Here is a 16,100-nt window from a genome sequence, read left to right as displayed (position 1 = left end):
ATTTATTTCCTCGAGAAATAAGTTAGAAAATCAATGATTCTTTGTGTATTGTCAGGTCAATTCAATGTTGAACCTAGTGTCCAACGCAGGCAATCAAGCATTTTTCTTCTCGAAATCTTATTTTAAAATATGAATGTTTTAGAGAAAAAAAGCTTTGAAATCATTAACCCACACTTAAAAGTTCAAATAGTTGAAGGAATCATCTCCTTTACATGACATGGCTTTTCATGTTTTGGAGAATATCTGAAATATTATTTTCTTTTTTAACTGATGACTTATTCCTTGACTTTGGTCTCTTTTATAGACTAATAAAAAATAACCTAAAATCTCTTGTTTTTTTCTTCAAAAAATAATCGAATTCAACATATTGGATAAGATGATGATAATGATGACTAGGGTACAAGTAATGTTTCATTAGCCTATAAGGGTAGATTGAGGTCAAAGGAGGCATGTCGTTAGTTTGAAAATATACGTAGGTATTTCAAATATTCACTAAACTATGGAGGAGCATGTCATAGTGTGGAAACAAAAAAATTTACATGTAACGTAAATGACAGGGTTTCTCTAAAGTTTTGAAACGGGCATACTACTTCAAAATTGAACTCTATCTTAGACATACCCTCCAAGATTAGGCGAATATTTGAGATATCTGGTGTTTTTTATCTTATGAGATCCACGTAACCTCAATCTACTCTAAGAGATTGATAGAATTGATCTTTCTTTCTTAATATGTCATCTTGAATTTTTTGAAAGAAAAAAAAAATAAAAAAATCCTCTATTTCAACCTTAAGATTCTATTTCATTTAACCTTCGAATCTCAAGAATAAGATGGGATTTTCTTTATACAAATCACTGATTTTTTGAAAGAGATTGTATTCGTTTAGAGGGAAAAAAACACCCTAGAAGCTGAAGACAAAGAGCTTTGGAGAGAAAATCTAGGATTTTAGCTAAACGTCGAAGGTTAGTGCATTTAGGTCTTTTCTATTACTCTCTAAAAGAAGACCAAGGTCAAGGGACATATATCAGTTTGCAAGCATAAGGGGTATCTCAAATATTCATTAAAACAAATTTTATATTATAATTTGGTTCATAAACATTAGCCAACCAATGGATTGGAACAGGGGCAGAGCTAGTAAGGAGCTGGTGGACACAATTGCCCCCACAAAATTTTGAGTTGCACCTATATTTTCAACTAATTACATGCCCCATTTACCCCCACTCCCTCACCTCTCTTCCCATTTGCCCCCACACTCTCACCTCCAATCCCCTCCCCCCTCCCCCCTCCCCCCTCCCCCCTTCAATTTTTGGTTGATGACATTGCCTTTTCACCTGGGCTTCTCATGTACTAATAAAAAATGACCTAAATATCATTTTCTTAAATTTTAACCAAAAACCTCTAAATTTCTCCCTAAAACCATTAATCTTCAAGTTCTTCAATCATACAACTAACTATAATTTGCCCCTATTACAAGAAAATCCTGGCTCCGCCCCTAGATTGGAGGGTTGAATCACTGGTTCTTGAAAACTTGATAACTCTTTAATATAAGTCAACTTTTTTTTAATAAATCCTTACAAAATCTGGTCGGACCACTGGTTCGGTCTACTTGGCTTAAAAGGGTAGCCTTCACTTGGGTTTATTTAATTATCAACCAAAGTTAATTTAATTGGTTAACACCTTCCCGAATTATATTAATTAAAACTATTATTTTAATCTCCTTCATCTTTGCTCTACTATGAATGTCCACTTGACCCGAAGAGGGACTAATAAAAGTGGTTTGTGTAAGAATATGGGGAAGCTCTTTCTTGGTCACCTTTCCATTGGAGTCTTCTTTTTTTTTTTTTTTTAATTAAAAATAATAATAATTAAAGGTCTAATGCAGGTTCCACTAATACTGTTATCTATTTTCTTTCCTTTGAAAGATGTCACATTTCCTTCACTTTCATCTATTATTTTAATAATTAATAGTGATATTTTAAGAAAAAAGTTGACTTAGTGGCGTGTAATCCATTCTTCTTGGATTTAAGTGAGGCTCCACCCAAATTTGAGTAATAGATATATATTTGCTCGCTCTCTCTCTCTCTCTCTCTCTCTTTATATATATATATATATATATAGGGGGGCGTTCAATGGCAAACTTTTTAGCAAACTTTTTGGTAAAATATTTTTCAAAACATGAGTTAGAAGTTTTGGAATGGGCTGATTTTTGGTGATGATGATCTCTACGGTGAGGAGATCATCATCACCAAAAATCAGCCCATTCCAAAACTTCTAACCCCATAAAAAACAGTTTTACAAAAAAAGGACGGTCCATGATTTTTCAACTTGTAAACATGGGTTAGAAGTTTTGGAATGGGCTGATTTTTGGTGAGGATGATCTCCTCACCGTAGAGATCATCCTCACCAAAAATCAGCCCATTCCAAAACTTCTAACTCATGTTTTGAAAAATGTTTTGCCAAAAAGTTAGCCATTGAAGGCTACCCATATATATATATATATATGGGTGGGACCCACATAATTAATAATATGATTACTATTGCAGAATGATGGTCATCGTAAAAATAAAAATTAATCCATTCTAACATTTCTAATATATTGAAACCATGGCTTAAAATGGCGATTTTAGAAAATAATACAGATTTTTCAATAACAAATCAATTTTTCGTGAGGTTGAGAATGTCTGAATTTGAATAATAAAGGTTAGGAATAATTAATTTGTGTGAGACTTCATTGAATTTACTATATTTCAATATACCTTTTTTTTTTTTTACTTATCGTATCCTCACCCTTCAAGTGAAATTAATCCCACGGTCACACACATAGTCCCTTTGGAAAGTCCTACATGCAACTGGTTGAGTCAAGGGTCAACTGGATCTTAGAAGGTGACCCCAAGAAATTCATTGCTTTGTGAGGGTTTCGAACACTTGACCTACCCTTTCTGAAGAGCTTATCAAGGCTCAACTTGCCACTAAGCCAACTCTTTGGGGTTAACTAGATGCCAATATACTTTCTCACTCTCTTGGAGGAACCATATATTTGATAATACAATGGGTTATTATCATTGTGATGATCACTCTCACGAAAATCAATCCATTTTAGCATGCCTAACTATATAAAAAGAATGATGCAAAATAACAATTTAAATAAAAGAGCTGCTATTGCCACACCAATTTTTACTAATGCCACCCCAATTCATATTTAAATCACTAAAGTAGTGCACACAATTGGGTGGTGTTAGTAAAAGTTGGTGTGGCAATAGTAACTCTGTTAAATAAATTATTTTCAACATCAAATCAACTTTTCATAAGGTTAAAAATGTCTAAATTGGTGAAAATTTTGCAAGGATGATGATCTCTAGGATACGAACATTTATATATATATATATATATGAGCATTGATTATGATACCAACAGGAATCACATTGGCAAGGGTACATATAAAGAATAAGAATAGAGTATCACTGTAACATTATACTTAGAAAAGGCAGAGTTAACCCATTTCTTACTCTACTTAGTAGTCTTATTTGTGATAGAGTTCTCAATGGATGGGAAGAGACCTAAAATCAATTGTTGCAATATGATAACTTCGGATCAAGAATTAATGATGATTTGGATTCCAATAATCTGAAAGTATTCAATTTAATGACCTATCGGGGTAGATTTTCCTAATCCTAATCCAATAGGTTATTGGTTAGGTAAAATGTGAGAAATTATGGAAATTATATTATATTTTATTTAAATATATAAAGTTTATTTATATTTATATATGAAATCAAATTTGATTCAATCCAATTTTTATTTATCGGATTGGTCCCAAGTCAGCTATGATTTGATTGCGAACTAGATCCATTAACAATTCTAAAATTCAACCAAGCAATGAATTGAAAGCACTTAGTTCGAATAAATCTGTTTAAAGTTAAAAATTGCAAGCAAATGGTGGTTGGTTGTCTTTTTCTAAGACTTACTTTTGAGGTCGATTTCGATCTATTTTTATTGACAAAGGCGAAGGTTCTCATTTTAATATCACCAAGTACTTTAGGTCTTATAATTTGGCACTATTTCTCTAATTAAGGGATGTTAACTAAAACGTTTAGCTTTTAAAATGCACGCATGACACAGCTGACACGGTGCATGGCTGCCAAAGGAAGAAAGTGGGTTAGATAGAATTGGACTTGTTATTCTACACAAGAGGCAAAATTCGATACGCTTTGTGCATTAAAAAGCTCTTCTTGTCCATAGTTTGTGTGTCCTTTACGTGTCATATACCTTCATTGGCTTAAAGAAAAAAAAAAACAATTAGCTTCTTTAACTATATCCATATGACACTATTAGTATTAGGTGGATGATTACATAGAATTTGACCTAAATAATTTGCCAAACACAAGGGCCCGTTTGGTTTTGTTGGAAGCAGAAGCAAAAACAATGGAAGCACGATTGGGGATATTATAGTTTGGTGATAGTATTTAGGGGCAATTTTTAGAAAGCTGGAAATAAATAAACGGATAAAAAATTTTGTCGTTACATAACTGATTACGATTTTAAAATATTTACATACTCGGATAAATTTTATCTACAATGTAAAAAAAAATAAAAATTGTAGTAAATTTACTGTTATATTAAATAAAGATGATGTACAACCACCACCCCCACCTCCCTCCCCCTCTTTTTTTTTCCTAATATCTCCCATGTTTCATACTTTATCATTTCTTCTTCCCTCATATGTTCATATGGCAGTGTGATAGCCAACTTCGCGATCCTCGAGATCGATATAAAATTGCATAAAAAATTTATTTAATTTTAATTTTTCTAAATTGATGGTATGAATATCATATTTGTACTTGCTCTCAAGAGTATTTTTCTCTAATTAATAGAACAATTTTTGAATAAGACTAAGATCAATTAGTGTGTTTCTCAATCTTTGAAAGATGTTACATGACTTTCTTTTATATGTGATTCATGCTTTGTATTACATGTTCTTATTTTATTCGAACTTCACAGTTTATCAACTAAGACGAGCTTGCTTTTCTTGGCTAAGAACTAGAAACCCATATCCAAACATTACTATAAACACTCCAAGGAGAGCTTCCTCCCTATCAAAGCACGAAGCTCTCCTCGGAGTTCGGAGGGAGCCAATTTAAATATAAGGTAAGTATTCTACCAAAAGATCATGACCCTCTCTTAAGATTCCTCATAATTGAATAATGATTTTCCAACTCCCTCTTAAGATACTCTCCTGACATGGCATGTGCATAGTACCATTGATTTTTTCATCGAGATACACAATTGCAAATATTTATGGGGATGTGTATTTATATATCCCGAGGAAAATCAATAGTTCTATGCACATGCCACATCAAGAAAGTATGGAGGAGTATATTAGAGGGGAGGGGATTCATATTATCACGACTCTTAATATTTATAACCTCAAAGTATAGTTGATTTTCATTTATATCCCTTATTTGTAATGCATAGAAGATTTAGCATATATTTGTTGTTTGGTTGATCGCTCAAGTGGAAAATCTTATCCGATTCAACGAGTAATTAAAGTATCAATGTACATTGCATGATAAACCCAATCAAATGTCATTGGCTATAGTGACGGTAATCATTTAGAAAGGCATGTTTCAAAATAATACACCTCAAACCTAACCAAGTAGGATTTCGATGATTGGTTGTACGAACAATTCATAGAGCACATAAATTAAACCTATTGCATTCATCTCTTATTATCAGAATGAAATATTATTTATATAAATACGGAGTGATGTGAAAGGATAATAATGTCTTTGATTCATTATGGATGATTTGGTCATCACTAACATATAGTAGGAATCGGTGATACATGTGTGCGTCAACGTAGCCACTCAAGCCCAACACATATTGTTTGACTTGTTTCCCACAAATGGGCTCACATGAACAAAGTGGTCGACATCATATACGGCACATGATATTGCAAAGCACCCATAACAGGTCTTCTCCTCATTTCGTTGATCGTAATACACTATCCAACATATTAAAAATAGTGTCTATGATGTATCAAAATACTCATCATCAAAGATTTGGCATTACTAGAGCCAAGTCGAGAAACCGCTAAAGAAAATAAACAATCATCAAAACTTCATCCCAAAGATTTAGAGTCGATTAAACAAATCCTGATCCTTCATTCAATTATGTTCAGAGCCACATATTTTGTAACCATGTAATGCTTTAAGGATGTGGACAACATGAGTCGTACATGTTCTAGACTTTGTCTATAAATGAAAAAAGAATGCAGTATCTAATGTGGACATCATTGCTTACATCATATAATCGCACAGCTCGTTGGATTTCCCTGTTTAAGTATTTGATTTACCTTTACAATTTTCTCCATCAAGCATGATTTTACTTTGACCATTTTTTCGTATGGATTTTATGTTGTAAAATTGGCATAAAATATGTGGTATATTCAATAATTCATCCACAATTGTAAAATTGACTCAATTGACTTTCGGTCATGTTATTAAAGTTCGACATGTTTTCACAAAATATAATTAAAAAAATTTCCAAGATGGCTTGATAGAAAATTTCACGAATAAATTTTCTTTTATATTTGATAAAAATTACTGTCCATTTTACAAAATATTGAATATAAATAATTAAATTTGTACACATAAAAATACAAAATTTTGAAGATTTTTTTTTTATCAAAATATTCTCTTTAAAATAATTCTAAAATTATTGATACAGTTTATGCAATAGAATAAATGACTTGTAAATTGTGTAAATCATTTACTCCTTGGTAGAACTAAATGTTGCATAAATTATTTACAGTTTATACACATATAATGAATGTTGTATTTAATAGTTTTTTTTTTTTTTTTTAAAGCAAATGTTTACATTTTTAAGATGTATGCAGTTGATGCGACACGATATTTCTTATTTTCTCATGTAATATTAATTGCTTTTTTTTTTTCACTATTGGACTCTCAATAGAAATGCCATTGTGTGCCGTAACGCTTTTGATTATCAGTTTCACATTGTGTAAGATTATTTATTGTAATTCGATGACTTATGAGTACATTTTCATGTGTTTTATCCTTTCCATTATTTCAATGAAAACTTCATAAATATTTTCATAAACTTTACATTAATTTTGCATTGGTCAAATTGTTTCTTCCATTCTAAAATATATAGAAATTCAAATCAAAATTTAATATTTTCCAATTGAGATCGATGCCATTTTTGTATTATTCATTTAGAATTATAGACAATTTTCACCCCCACCCCCACTAAATATTTTTAGTACTTACTTTAGAAGAGCAATTTGTGGAGCTCATTTTTGTCCCTCCCTAGGATCGTAGGATCGTGACACGTGTCTTTAGAGATGATGTCCTACATTGTGAACGAGACCGACCTACAGATGCATTTTTACCACTTTATAGGATCATCACCTACATCCTTAGATTCTGCAACATCTTGTTTATTGCATCAATTTGAAGACATCATCCCATTCAATACGTACGATGACAAAAACTCCAATTTGAAGACATCATATCCCACCTGCTCGGTAAAGATCAGGTATTCCGACAACAGAAAGATCCAATCTTAACTCAAATCTTCATCCAACTCGATCGAATCAGATCTAAAGTAATCAAGTGAGGTACTAAATCTCATCTTGACTTGGATCTCCATCTAGCTTCACTGCGTCAAAACAGTAAAAATTCTGCATTACTGTAGCGCTAAACTCGGCGGCCCTGGCCCATCGTTTATATTTTGTTGGCCCAAAGCCCACGTTTTGGCCCTTAAAAAAATTCGGCAGGCTTAGCCCACCGAGTTTTTCCCATCATTTTAACCAGGCTTAGCCCATCGAGTTTTTCCCATCATTTTAACCATACGCACCGATGCCTCATAAACTGTATTAGTCGACTCGATCTCTCCTCTCTCTGTATCGAATTCTCAATCGCTCCTCTCACTGTATTGATCTCTCTCTCTCTCTCTCTCTCTCTCTCTCTCTCTCTCTCTCTCTTTCATCTATTCAAGTTGTTAGGAGTTGGGATTCGATTGATCAACTTCTTCGACATAGAGTCATCTTCTCAATCTCGTCGTCATCTATGCCTTCCCATAACTGAAGCTCAAATTGAAGAACTGAAGCTTAAATCCTTGACCTTCTCTTCTCAGCCAATTATTTTCAAAGCTCAAATTATCGATCTCTTCAAAAATCCTAAGAACTCAAGCTCGTTCTCATCAGCCGCATCGAACAAGACACTTCAGATCTCAAAAACCTTAAAAACGCATCAAATCGTGGATCTCAAAAACCCTAAGGTGCTTTAGTCGAACACCCTAAGAACTGAGCTCTCATATGAGGTTTTCTTTTGCTTAAATATTTTTTAGGTTTCTTAATTTTTTCCTAATTTATTATTTCGTTTCAATTTTATCTCCTATTGTTAGATTTATCTCTTTTTTGTTGAGTGTCATAGAGTCAATTGGATTTGAATTGGATTCATCAATTTAAATAGAAAATTGAATTTGAACTCCTAAAGAAATTCAAGGTTTCGTTCAATAACTGCCAAGAATTCATTAGAAATAATAATTTACAAATGAAAATTAGAAAACAAAAGAAATCTGCTAAAGAAGAAAAGAGCAATTGCAGTAGCATTGCTATTGATGTGGAATACACTTGAAAGAGGGAAAAAGAAGTGTGATGAGCTAGGCCATATCATATATCATAGCATGTAAAAGCAAATAACAAGTACATAGTGGTTAGATCATTATATTTGGCATACATTCCTCTTTGCTTCCACCAACAAAACAGAACAAAGTGTGACAAAAAACAATAGGGCTAACAGAACAAAATGTTCCCAATTATAACATTTAACCCTTTGAAACTATGTGATGCTTGATGATTTTAGAATAAAAACAACACACGGGTAACAAACAAGTAGAACAGAAAAATTATCATTCTGATTAATTTTAATCTATATCTTTTATGTTGATTTCGCAAATGTTCCCATGACATGTTCTTCGATAGTCTTTTGGAGTAGTTAGTTGGTTGGCTCAACTACTTAAATGTAAATAGTGCAACTGCATATCAAATTGAAGCACATCATTCCATTGTTCATGGGAAGGAACCTTGTAGTCTAACTAAATATCACTAGATCCATCTTGTGTCAGTATGTATAACACAAACAAGCAACTTTGAGTATTGTAGAAAGTACTTTAGAAGCTTCATGTTTTTTGTATCTTACAAAAGGGTGGAAACTCAACTGGCTAGGTAATTTTCCTTTTATGCAGCTTGGAGTTGGGTTTTACTATATATCTAGTTGCAGACTATGTGGAGGTCATTAGCAAACATAATGATGTAAAACAGTATGGTTCCTATATCCGTTCAATTTCTCAAGAGATGTAGTTTGTTTTTAATGGATGTTACTTGACATAGATGTTAGTTTTGGCTCAAGAGTTCAGAAGTAAAATATATAGAGAAAATTTTACCCCATGTATGTAAATTATACTCCACCATTGCCTACGCCTCCTCTATCACCAGAACCTTAAATTATTTTTCAGGCAAATTGCCCGCACATGCCTACCTATCCTTATGAATTACATGTATAAACATATAATCATGCCTTGATGTGTGTGTGTTCTGTTTTTCTTCAAATATCATCATCATTCTCTAGAGTGATCAGAGTGGGTAGAATGATCAAAGTTAGTCGATCCAGGATGCCCCCAACATTTTTCCCGTGAACATGTCCCTATACACATATTATAATATATAAGTTTCATTATATTTAACTCAAAAGTTTTTAAATAAATATAAGGAAGAAATATATGAAAAGCCAAAAAAAAAAAAAAACATTTTTTTACACACCATGAAACAGAACTGACCTCCTTGACTTCACTATTCTGTTCATAGGGTGTAATGAGTTTCTTTTGTTTTCTAGTTTAGTTTGCTAAGATTTGGAATTTTGTTCTAAGGTGTATTTGCTAGGTTATATCTTACATGATCTGTAAAAGATAATGTATGTCTGACATAGATCGCTTTCTTGTAGTGCCTCGGTCTTTCACTCCTGGAATAGCTGCATTCTATGAAGGATACTGTGCTAATAAAGGAATCAAAATTATTAAGGGAACTGTAGCTGTAGGGTTTGATTCCGATGCAAATGGAGAGGTTAGTTTCTCAGCATCCAAGCAATTTATATTAACGTTCAATTTTGTTTACAGTGTTTTTCATAAATAAGTGTTGCTACATTTCAGGTAAAGGCAGTGAAACTGAAGGATGGGAGAGTGTTGGATGCTGACATTGTTGTTGTTGGTGTTGGTGGTTGATCATTTATAACACTATTCAAGGGCCAGATTGAAGAAGATAAAGGTGGAATTAAGGTAGTTTGAACTTCCATTTCCTCTAGTTTTAACTTTTAATTTATAATATAGGAATTTCTTGCTTAAGACCTTAAATTTCACTGTTCAATTTTTAATGTTCTCCTTATTCATAGTAATCCCCTCTCACTTGTTCTATTTACCTCCAAATCCAAGCTGTTAAAAGCATTTGTAGCCTCTGTCTGAACCTTCAAATTGAATAATTATCCTCACATCTGTTATACACTCATTCTATGAAGATTTTATATTTGTTTGTTTCTAAAGCTATGCGGAATTTATCCTCTTATTTTGTCTCAAAAGTCAAAATAGATAGCTAACAAGCTCTTCACTAATATAAATCCTTTCATTCCGTTCCAGAATGTTTTGGTGGAACATTTCAATTTTGGTTGAGATGAAACAAAATTAGATCTTGGATTGTTTCGAACATTTCAATTATTTGTGTAATTGGTTTGAAAATTTTCACGATAGGAGATCTTAACATATTGTAGCTCTAGATAGAGCTGAATAGTGGAATGGAATCTTGCAAACCAGAGTATTTCTTACTTAACAGAAATGAATTGCTGCGAGCATTGGACTTGAGACTCACGGCATTGGAAGAAGAGTTTGTTACTGCTTTTAGTTAAAAACATTCTAAACGTATGTAAATTGGATCTCAAACATTTTAATTTAGGAATTTAAACCCATGTAATTTGGTAACTGTTTGTTCTTAGAGAGTAGTGATTAATAAAATTTATATAGTTAAGAATGTTTACCAAATACTAAGTGTGAAATGACTTGAATAATGCTAATGTCTCACCAAATACTAATGAGGAACTCTCCTATGTTTTGAAATTGATGGCATGCCCCCTTTGGCTGATTTTCTCTAGTAGACTAACTAAAAATGACCACAATGCCCTCTTCTTCAACGTATCTAAAACTCCCGTTTTCAAAACCAGTCATCTCCACCCTACAGAAATAATTGAAATGATCTAATTGAAATGATTACAAGAGCACTCTACAGAAATAAGATTAATATTGCATTCTTATTTCAAGAAGTAATTAAGTGTTAGGCATAGTTTCTTATCAAAAAGTAGTTAAAAATAAATAAAATTAATTGTGTGCTTGTGATCTATGTAGGAGTAGGACCTATATCAAATCATGGGTTGATAGCTACCCACATTTTATATGTATAATATACCACTAATGAAGTTGGATATAGAGACTTAGACAGAGAGACAAACTCATCTCTGAAAATTCTATCATTTTTTATTTATTTTTTAATTTTTTGTTCTTTTGTTTGTAGAAACGAAAACATGTGGAAAATAGTTGGAAGGAAACTCCAGCTGAGTTTACTTTTTCAACTACTTGTTTTGAAAGGGTGCCAAGGCTTTAAGAGTGTTGGGAGTCTATAAATCTTGGGCTATAGCTTCAGCTTCACTACTTTTAACTTCCAACACTGATAAAAAATACTAAACTTTTTCATTATCTTTCTTCTCTAGTTTAATACATATATATGTAGGTGTGTGTGTGTCTCTATATATATATATGAGTAACCATGTCTATTGATACTAAGAAGATGTAATCATGTTGAAGAAGATATTAAGCTAAGGCAAGGACCATGGACTCTTGATGAAGATGCTCTTCTCACACATTACATTGCTTCTCATGGTGTAGGTCGCTGGGATATGTTACCCAAATGTTCAGGTAAAACTATATCTTTTTTCTAAGACAATCTAAAACATTTTATAGGCATTTAAATTAAAATTTCATGAGTTTGGTCTTGGTCTATATCAAAACGATCGACACATCTCAAGATGGTATGAAACTTTAAATAAGTGGATGATTATCTCACAACCCTTTATTCTTTGGAATTATCTTTACAGGATTGAAGAGAACTGGAAAGAGTTGTAGATTGAGATGGCTGAATTATCTAAAACCTGACGTAAAGCGCGGCAACCTTACTCTTGAAGAACAGATCCTGATTCTTGAACTCCATTCCAAATGGGGTAACCGGTACTCATTCTACTTGTATCGTAAGTAACACAACCAACCTTCACCAACTGTTTATATTTCATTCGCTCTTGTTATGTTATGGCATCCTCTTTATTTTCTCTTTTGGTCGCTTTTTGTACTCTTTCGGGTGGTCACCTCAGCCCTCTTTTTCTTAGGTGTGCAACTTGGTTCGGTTTGGGGCCAAATTGAAACTGAACCAACATATCTTATCTACTAAATAAGAACCAGAACCATAACCAGAACTAAACCAAATTTCCCGTAGAACTGGACTAAGTTCTGTTTGGTTTGGTTTTGTTCTATGGATTGCCAATATCCTAAAAACCTCCTTGGAAGTAGCATATTTTTAACCAAAAATAAATAAATAATGAACTTGAAATTTCATTAAATAAGTCATTAATCTATCCATAAACAAAAACCATGAACTTATATCCTAACTTCTAAAAAGCAGCGAGTCATTAAGGGTTCGGTTCTATAGAAGTTTTGAACTTAGGCATTAACGTGATTTTAGGCGTCAGTGGTGTGTAGAAGTTGAAATGATGCTGGTAGATAGCTTGTCTGGTCCTTGAGTAGGCATGACATGTGATACGAAGTGGAAAGATTCAACTGAAAACTATTAGAGCTCATTTTTCTTGGCTATGAAGGAAAAAAAATAAAGTCGATTTTTAGATTCCCATTTGTTATATTTGATAGAATTTCATATCTTAGTATTGTTGATTTTCTGAATATAACTCAAAATTCGGTTGATGAATGAAATTCTTCCATTTTTTTTCTTGGGGTTTCAGAATGAATGTGGGATTGTTCGATTGATTGCATTTTGGGTGTATTTTTTAAATTATTTTCAAATTGATTTTCACTTAAATTGTTCAACTTTTACATGCAGATTGTGTTTTTCGTTGCCGTCGATGGGAGAAGTTTGGTTAATGGGTGTGTTCTTCGGATATTCTAGTTGAAGACGAGGGGCATTTGGGTCTTTTCATGTTGCTAGTTGGGGTCAAAGTCATTAATTTTAAAATATAGGGGTATCTCCAATATTCAGTAACATGTGAGGGGGCCAGGTGTAAAATTCTTTTTTTTGTTTTTCAAAAGTTATTATAGCCACGGCCGTGACCGCAGCTAAAGCTCTAATTTTTTTAAAAAAAAAAAATTACTTATAGCGACGGTCATAGACCGTCGCTAAAGGCAATAGAGACCGTCGCTATATCCCTAATTTACTGCAGTGATTCGACGGCTATGAGACGTCGAAAATATGTTATTCGACGGTCTTAAGCCGTCGAATTACTGAAAATTTCTATGGTTTTAAACCGTCGAATTTTTTTTCGACAAACTCAAATTCGACAGACCAATTCGACGGTCAAGGCTGACGAATTGTTACATAATTCGACGGATTTGGGCCGTCGAATTTATGGTATTTTCACGTAGTGCTTGATCTAATAGAATCCAATATAATATGACAAAACACTAAAATTGATGTGATCTTTGCTTTTATTAAAGATATGCACATTAAATACGATATCCCACAGTACTTATCAAAGGAGGCTCGATCTAATAGAATCCAATATGAATTTTGTTTTTATTAAAGATATGCGCATTGAATACTATATCCCCACAGTACTTATCAAAAGAGGTTCAAATAAGACATTCTCTGACTAACCTATTCTTGAACAATAATATCTTACCAACCGCACATTAAATACATTAAGATGCTACTAATTCAATTTAAGTGTAAACATTAATGAGGTATGAACACAATTCCCAATGACTGAGTTAACATGCTCCATCCAACTCAACAAGCAACTAGAACATGACCCGGACTTATCATGTGGGAAATTTTGGTTATAAAAACCTCTCTGAAAGATTAAGAGGGTTCAAAGCTTGAATTTTTCATTTGAAAGACACCAATATAACATTCTCACCTTTTGCAACTTCATTGTTCATCATATTCTTCATCTTTACTCATTTACTTTCTTACTATTACTAACTTGGTTGTCGGAGAATCATTGGTAAGCATCACACTTGAGCTTCATCCTTCTCACCTTCTCATCGTCATCGAAGGTCCCAATCTTCATAAAAGCCACTTAAAATGTCCAGCTTATGTTGAAGACTTCTCAACCGTTGGAACAGGCCTAAAGTCAACTAGCAACTTTATCAAAGATCTCAAGGAGTGGAAGCCTAAAAAAGCCTCCACACAATTATTAGTAAGAGCACCAAATATACTCATTACAACCCAACAAAACTGCCACCCATAAAATTGCACTGAATCAATCCTTGAGATCTGCATTGAATCAATCCTAGCATCGAGATTCATACAGATTGATACCACATGTCTGATCTAGATGGAGTGATATTTTATTCCCCTCACCTATTAGTTCATAAATTGGTTTGGTGTGAAAATAAAATAGTTCGAAAGCTGTCTTTGAGATCTTCACAATGAAATGAATCATCAAATACTTTTATTTGTACAACAAAGTTAACTTTTATTTAGATTTGAAACTTCTACAATATCTATATTAATTAGTAAAATTAAGAATTCTTAAAAAAAACAAGGAACTTCAATGTAATCCAAGCCTAGGAACTTTTTTTTGGCAGGCAAGCATATGTGGTTTAGCTAAGTCGGCATTTTCCTCTCTTTTCTTTTTTTCTTTTTTCTTCTTGTTTTTTAAGGAGCCTACTGACATACACAAACCATATGCCACACATGCCAAGGTGCAAGTTACATATCTTCAAGTCCTTTTCATAAAAAGCTCTGCACTAGTGCATCATCTCTGTGACCTCAAGAGGCACCAAAACTTTTCAACTCTTCCCCCCCTACCTACACCTCCCACATAAGAAAACAAAACATTCAATGATTTCAGATGACTAACTGTACTTCATGGGTACAGTTTTGATGTTACTCTCAATACTCTATAGAGCATATCAACATTAGCCTCATGGGCATGTTTTCTTATATGGCTGTGATTTAACACTGTCGAAAAAGGTCATTTTCCTCTCCAAACACAGAAAAGGACCCTTAAAATCCCACCCTCACCCTGTCCCCTAAGCGTGCATGCTTATTCTTAATTTGAAAACTTTTGATTGTCTGATTTGAGTCGATTAAGTCTTTCGTTGCATCATGAAAACCATTGTTTATCCTACCCAATCCTTGTCGGGAGAAGCAATGTTGTCAACTAGCTAGAGCATTCACGCTCCTCAAATGAGTCAACCAGTCATGAGGTTCCTACCATCCATGTTTTAAAGTTTTGAATCATCTAATATATTCAAATTTTGGCCGACACCAGAATGAAACGTTCAAGGTTTCGGGATTGTATCAGAATGGTTCTTGACCCGAGGGATTTAATGTTCAGGATTGGCTCAGATTGGCTCGGAATGTCTTAGTCAAAATCATCTTGGTTGCTACCGTCTATGGTTTAAAGTTTTGGATCATTTGAGACATTCCAATTTCGGACGACACTTTGACCCAATGTTGGTTTATGATTTAAATAAATCAAATTCGTATAAGTTTTTTAAAACATTAAATTGATCTTTTACACTATTACCAAAGGGATGTATGGTTTGAGGCAATAAACCAAAGAGCTTCATTGTTCTTGACCCAATTTAGTACACCGAAGTGCATGGGTCAAGAGTCATGGATTTATATTTGTTCATAGACCAATGTTCATTCCTGTTTAATAAAATCCTAGAAGAATGAATTTGGCTCAAAGAGATGAACTTGATATTGGAAGACATTTTGCAACATGTATTCAATAAATACATATACAAT

At 33.2% G+C, this 16,100-nt stretch overlaps 1 long non-coding RNA gene across 2 annotated transcripts; it reads left to right on the top strand.

The window, feature by feature from the left end:
• Positions 1-7,896: 7,896 nt before the first annotated feature.
• Positions 7,897-13,469, top strand: LOC147396772 (uncharacterized). 2 transcript variants are annotated; one of them, XR_015180988.1, is made up of 6 exons: positions 7,897-8,299; positions 10,024-10,142; positions 10,229-10,354; positions 11,924-12,034; positions 12,214-12,363; positions 13,224-13,469. It is a non-coding gene; the product is annotated as an uncharacterized LOC147396772 (long non-coding RNA). The 2 variants fall into 2 exon arrangements; XR_015180987.1 differs by having other exon boundaries at positions 7,898-8,299; positions 11,927-12,034.
• The last annotated feature ends 2,631 nt before the right edge of the window (positions 13,470-16,100 follow it).

The sequence above is a fragment of the Akebia trifoliata genome, chromosome 8 (genome assembly GCF_017979445.1).
Source record: "Akebia trifoliata isolate Shusen 1 chromosome 8, ASM1797944v1, whole genome shotgun sequence".
Lineage (NCBI taxonomy): Eukaryota > Viridiplantae > Streptophyta > Magnoliopsida > Ranunculales > Lardizabalaceae > Akebia > Akebia trifoliata.
This window is presented reverse-complemented; position numbering and strand designations above follow the sequence as displayed.